At 39.5% G+C, this 6795-nt stretch overlaps 1 pseudogene; it reads left to right on the forward strand.

Moving 5' to 3' along the window:
* The first annotated feature begins 202 nt into the window (after positions 1 to 202).
* LOC115499831 lies at positions 203 to 1474 on the forward strand (annotated as a pseudogene).
* Positions 1475 to 6795: the final 5321 nt, after the last annotated feature.

Raw genomic sequence — 6795 nt, forward strand, 5'->3', positions numbered from 1 at the left:
CAGTAGAATTACTTCTTATCATAGAAACTAAGGCAATCCATAATCTGCAGAGACATGGACATTCTAGAACTTTGAATAGACACTTCTCTAAAGAAGACATCCAGGGAACTTTCCAGAATGCTCGCTGAAAAGCGGAGGAGCGGCGGCTGCCCAAGCTGCGCCCAGCAACGCGCTCCTTCCCGCTCCCCCACACCAGCATTGGCCCCCTCACCGGCTGTAGAAAATGGTGAAAGAAACTACTTACTATGATGTTTTGGGGGTCAAACCCAATGCCACCCAGGAAGAATTGAAAAAGGCTTACAGGAAATTGGCTTTGAAGTACCACCCTGACAAGAATCCAAATGAAGGAGAGAAGTTTAAACAGATTTCTCAAGCTTATGAAGTGCTCTCTGATGCGAAGAAAAGGGAATTATATGACAAAGGAGAACAGGCAATTAAAGAAGGTGGAGCAGGTGGTGGTTTTGGCTCCCCCATGGACATCTTTGATATGTTTTTTGGAGGAGGAGGAAGGATGCAGAGAGAGAGGAGAGGTAAAAATGTTGTGCATCAGCTCTCTGTAACCTTAGAAGATTTATATAATGGTGCAACAAGAAAACTAGCTCTGCACAAGAATGTGATTTGCGACAAATGTGAAGGCCGAGGTGGTAAGAAAGGAGAGGTAGAATGTTGTCCCTATTGCCGAGGTACTGGAATGCAAATAAGAATTCATCAGATAGGACCTGGAATGGTTCAGCAAATTCAATCTGTGTGCATGGAGTGCCAGGGCCATGGGGAACGGATCAGTCCTAAAGACAGATAGATGTAAAAGCTGCAATGGAAGGAAGATAGCTCGAGAAAAGAAGATTCTAGAAGTTCATATTGACAAAGGCATGAAAGATGGCCAGAAGATAACATTCCATGGTGAAGGAGACCAAGAACCTGGACTGGAACCAGGAGATATTATCATTGTTTTAGATCAGAAGGACCATGCTGTTTTTACTAGGCGAGGAGAGGATCTTTTCATGTGTATGGACATACAGCTGGTTGAAGCACTGTGCGGCTTTCAAAAGCAAATATCTACTCTAGACAACAGAACCATTGTCATTACCTCTCATCCAGGTCAGATTGTCAAGCATGGAGATATCAAGTGTGTGCTGAATGAAGGCATGCCAATTTATCGTAGACCATACGAAAAGGGTCGCCTAATCATCGAATTTAAGGTAAACTTCCCTGAGAATGGCTTTCTCTCTCCTGATAAACTGTCTTTGCTGGAAAAGCTCCTACCTGAGAGAAAGGAAGTAGAAGAGACTGATGAAATGGACCAGGTAGAACTGGTGGACTTTGATCCAAATCAGGAAAGAAGGCGCCATTACAATGGAGAAGCTATGAGGATGAACATCACCCTAGGGGAGGTGTTCAGTGTCAGACCTCTTAATGGGGCCAGTGAAGAACACTGCTGGCATTTTATATGCAGTAGTGAATGAATGAAGGACTATAATCATAGCTCACTACTTGCTATTATTGTTTTTGTTTTAATATTCAACTATAGTAGTGTTTTAAAAGTTAAATGAAGAATAAAAAATATAAAAGCTCTGACTTTGCCCTGTATGTATGATGACTTCAGTGTGCAAGATAAGTTTAATACTTGTAAAAACTACTTTTAAAAAATCTCCCCTAGCATTTGTTAGAGGCCCGACCTTGTAATTGATCTCAGCTCTATGTACATGAACTAGTTTAGACTGAAAATGCTAGGTAAATGTATTGACTTCAGTGTATGACCCTTAACTGTTAAGCTATGAAGTTAAAACTTGTGTTTAATTGGCAATCAGAAAAAGAATTTGTAGAGAAGTGTTGGTCTGTAGTTCTATTAAGTGGGATTCATTGTGATGCTTCTGCATTTATTCTGTTGCCTCAACTGTTACTTAAAGATGGCATGCTGTGTAATTTGGCCTGTGGTATCAGTGGTGGAAAGGATACCTTTCTAAAGAAGGGGTTTATCGGGGCGCCTGGGTGGCGCAGTCGGTTAAGCGTCCGACTTCAGCCAGGTCACGATCTCGCGGTCCGGGAGTTCGAGCCCCGCGTCGGGCTCTGGGCTGATGGCTCAGAGCCTGGAGCCTGTTTCCGATTCTGTGTCTCCCTCTCTCTCTGCCCCTCCCCCGTTCATGCTCTGTCTCTCTCTGTCCCAAAAATAAATAAACGTTGAAAAAAAAAAATTAAAAAAAAAAAAAAAAAGAAGGGGTTTATCATAATCTGCTGTTTGAGGGCTTGCACTTGTAGAACTGCATTCCCTTCTGCTGTGCCATCTTTTTTTCTTAAATATATATATATTTAATATATATATATAGACACACACCAGTCCTGGTTACATTTTTTTCCCTTCTCTTTGGACCATGATAAGCTTCAGAGTAGTGACTACGGGAGCAGGGTAACTTAGAGTGAAGAGATATTTACACAGAAAAGTAAATTTGCATGTACGAGCTAGGAAGGTGTTTTTTAGGTATGTTACAGGCTTACTTTAAACAATTTAACTTACGTTCCAAAGTAACTGTAATTTAATGTTGGTAGTATAGCAAATTATGATGAATAGCTTTAATTGTATGTTTAAAAGTCATGTTCACAAGCTTAAATCTGGATATCAGAATTAAGCAATTCTTGAAATGCTTATGAATGTCTCCTTAATATACTGATTACAAAGCATTAAAAAAAAAAAAAGAAGACATCCAGATGGCCAACAGGCACATGAAAAGATGTTCAACGTCACTCCTCATCAGGGAAATACAAATCAAAACCACACTGAGATACCACCTCACGCCAGTCAGAGTGGCTAAAATGAACAAATCAGGAGACTATAGATGCTGGCGAGGATGTGGAGAAATGGGAACCCTCTTGCACTGTTGGTGGGAATGCAAACTGGTGCAGCCACTCTGGAAAACAGTGTGGAGGTTCCTCAGAAAATTAAAAATACACCTATCCTATGACCCAGCAATAGCACTGCTAGGAATTTACCCAAGGGATACAGGAGTGCTGATGCAGAGGGGCACTTGTGTCACAATGTTTATAGCAGCACTCTCAACAGTAGCCAAATTATGGAAAGAGCCTAAATGTCCATCAACTGATGAATGGATAAAGAAATTGTGATTTATATACACAATGGAATACTACGTGGCAATGAGAAAGAATGAAATAAGGCCTTTTGTAGCAACGTGGATGGAACTGGAGAGTGTTAGGCTAAGTGAAATAAGTCATACAGAGAAAGACAGATACCGTATGTTTTCACTCTTATGTGGATCCTGAGAAACTTAACAGAAGACCATGGGGGAGGGGAAGGAAAAAAAAAAAAAAGAGGTTAGAGAGGGAGGGAGCCAAAACATAAGAGACTGTTAAAAACTGAGAACAAACTGAGGGTTGATGGGGGGTGGGAGGGAGGAGTGGGTGGGTGATGGGTATTGAGGAGGGCACCTGTTGGGATGAGCACTGGGTGTTGTATGGAAACCAATTTGACAATAAATTTCATATTAAAAATAAATAAAGATAAAAAAAGAAATTCCGCAGTAAACCTATATGAGAAACACTTACTTGGCACTAATGTTTGTAGGTTCAAACATAGGGGTGATCCAAAGATACCCCAGCAATTTCAACTCTTCTCTTTCTTAATGATGAACAAATGAAAGATATTAGATTAAAAAAATGTATTATATAAGATTAAATGATTTGTCATTACTACTAAACTCTTTGTACTTGAGTATTTGGAGAATACAATCCTTCAAGCCATTTTAGCTCTTAACTTGATTATTAGGTTTCCTTTGCTGACTTTCTTTCTCATCTGCAGAATGGGGACAATAGTGGTGCCATGTGCCACTGTTGTGGAAATTCAACAAGATAATTCTTGTAAAGCACTTAGCATAGTAATAGTACTCAAGGCTATAGGCTGTAGGCTATAATTACTTTATACACACACCAAGACACTCAAACCAGAGTGCTTTGGATCAAGGCAAGTTGAAAGCTTAACAGTTCTCAGTGAGACCATCATAAGTTATAAACCAATTCAATTGCTTCAAATAAAATAACCACAAATTAAACATGTTACCTTCAAAGGTTCTATACCATATTCTCAGCCTCTTAATTAAACTTGTGGAGTGATATTTATCTGTTTCAAGTGAAAATGTTATTTGGGAGCCATTGCAAACAATAGTATAGTTTTATTTTACATATAACTGAAGTCCATAAAAGACAATGAGAAGAACCGAAATTATCAAGAAATTTTATATTTTTACATTCTAGATTCTTCAGATATGGTTGATGTCATAATTCTCCAATCAGAATTTGAGTTTCTTGAGACTAAGGACTGTTTATTACTCATTACTGTCTATCACTTCTAGGTAACGCATAAATAAATGTGTGCTGAAGTAACCAGATCCCATACACCTTCTTCTTTACTCCATCTTAAAATGTAAGGTATAAGTAAAACAAAACAAAACAAAACAAAAACACTGATTACCTAAGTAAAGATATCTATATTTAAAAGTAGATCTTAAGCAATAGGAATTACTATACCAGTAATTTGCTTTTTGGCACCTCAAACTAATTTCCATACTTCTAGAAACATCTGGGTAGAATCAAAATTAACCATTTTGATCCTACTTCACTTATCCATATCTTACCTCATCTCCTGATGGATTGTCTATATGAGAAGTTTTCCCTTTCCCAATGTACTCCAGCCCTTACTGATCTCCCGCACTTTCAGACTCCTAAAACACTAGTGATCTGTTACATAGTGAAAAAGTATCTCCAATTTAATAGGTATTTCTGACACTTCAAGGTAGCTGCTCTGAGAGAGAAAAACCCTAGAATTAGAGTCTGAAGCCTGGGTTCAAACGCTGGTCTCACTATTTACAGGCTGAAGGGACTGATGCTTGACATCTATCTCAATTTCCTTAGGGTAAAACAGGCATTGTATTTTAAAGTTGTTATCTTACCTTGGGTGCCTGAAAAATGGCATGTCAATTGACTGATTCACTGAGTGATTGATAAAATTCTCACCACTAGTAAAAATACTGCAGACCCCACAAAATTCCACAAAACAAAGTGAATAGCTTATGAAGTTTTCTTTATGTGGCACATATTCTTGTACTGACACCCATGGACTTCAAGAGAGCTGTGCATGCCCTGAGATGGTATGAAAAATTACATGTGTGTATTCACATGTGTGTATTTGAGGGAGAGATGAAACCAGCAGTGTTGAGAACCACTGTTCTCAGATGATATAAAGCCAGAAGTGAGAGGGTGGAAGAGGGAAGGGGAGCATATAATTCAAGGTGCCGAAGGAGCTGGGGAGGGTGAAACGGGACTGCTGGTCAAAGCAACAGTAGGTTGGATACTAATCTAACTCTGGTCTAGTCTAGACCTACTTAGTCTCCTAATCCATGATCTCTCTCTCTAATTAGTCTAACCAGTCAACCTTGACTGGCCCACAATACCCCTACTTCCCACCACAGTGCCTAGAAAATAACAGGCATGCACCAATTATCTGCTATGAATTTCTTCCAATTTTCTTACCTGTAAAAGGAAGGAGATTGAGTAAAAACTATCTTGAAGGTTCCTGCCAAGAAAAACCTCTATTACATTCGAAGCTAATTATTTTATAGAAAAACAAAACAAAACAAAAATATGGGAACTGCCTTTTCCCATCTAGAGAAGGTCAGAATTCAGCATCCTACTCCAGCCTCACACTTAACAAACTTGATTCTAGATGAACCTCACCTCCAACAACTCATTCCTCAGAAAGATGACTTCTAGAGACACCTGGGTGGCTCGGTTGGTTAAGTGTCCAATTTCGGCTCAGGTCATGATCTCATGGTTTGTGAATTTGAGCCCCACTTTGGGCTCTGCACTAGTGCAGAGCCCGCCTGGGATTCTCTCTCTCTCCTGCTCTCTGCCCCTCCCCCACTCACTCACTCATTCCCCCTCCCCTCTCTCTCTCTCTCCCCCTCTCAAAATAAAAAAAATAAATAAATAAAGATGACTTTTATTATTTTGGTTGTTATTCTCTTAAGTAAGCTACTGACAACTCCTTAAGATCCCTGCTTTCTTTGGGGCTCTGACAAGGGGCAGGTAACGGATACAGTGCATTAACAAATCAGTAATATTTGAAGAGTTACTCCTCTCACAGCCAGGCTTTTAACAGGCCTGGATTTAAATGGCATCTCTTTCAAGCACATTTCCTTTATCAGTATTCGAAGTTTCAAAGAGCAATCAATGTCAAGGATCTGAATGTTAAAATACAGCAGACCTTTGGAAATGCAATTATCATTTTCTCCTATAGATAATTAACAACTGAAAAAAAATTTACTTCTACTGAGGGCTTCTGGGAAAATATCACTGAACCCTACCTACATGCTTTGAAAGAATCAGGTGTTCAAACTACCAACAGGGCAGCCTGGGCTTTGTGATGCTGTTCTAGCAGTGGTGATGGCTTCGAACTAGATAAGCTTCCCAGTGCTACCCCTTCCTCCCCCTTCCCATCCACATACCCACATAAACTGCAAAACACTGTACAACCTGTAGCTCAGGGCTACAGCCAATTGTGATGAAATAGTTCTTTCTGTTACACACAAAGGAGCATTAGAAGAATCAAACCTACAAGTTTCACTTCAGTACTCCTCTGAAAAAATACAAGATGGTTGAAATTGACTTCAACTAGTACTGAAATGATAAACATCGCAGCATAAGATGTTGGTTGGACTTAAACATAAAGGAATTTCTAACAGATTCAGCTGCTTAAAAACGAAATAGGATATCTTCAGGGTATAACAAAAG

This window comes from Lynx canadensis, chromosome D4 (genome assembly GCF_007474595.2).
Source record: "Lynx canadensis isolate LIC74 chromosome D4, mLynCan4.pri.v2, whole genome shotgun sequence".
Classification (NCBI taxonomy): domain Eukaryota; kingdom Metazoa; phylum Chordata; class Mammalia; order Carnivora; family Felidae; genus Lynx; species Lynx canadensis.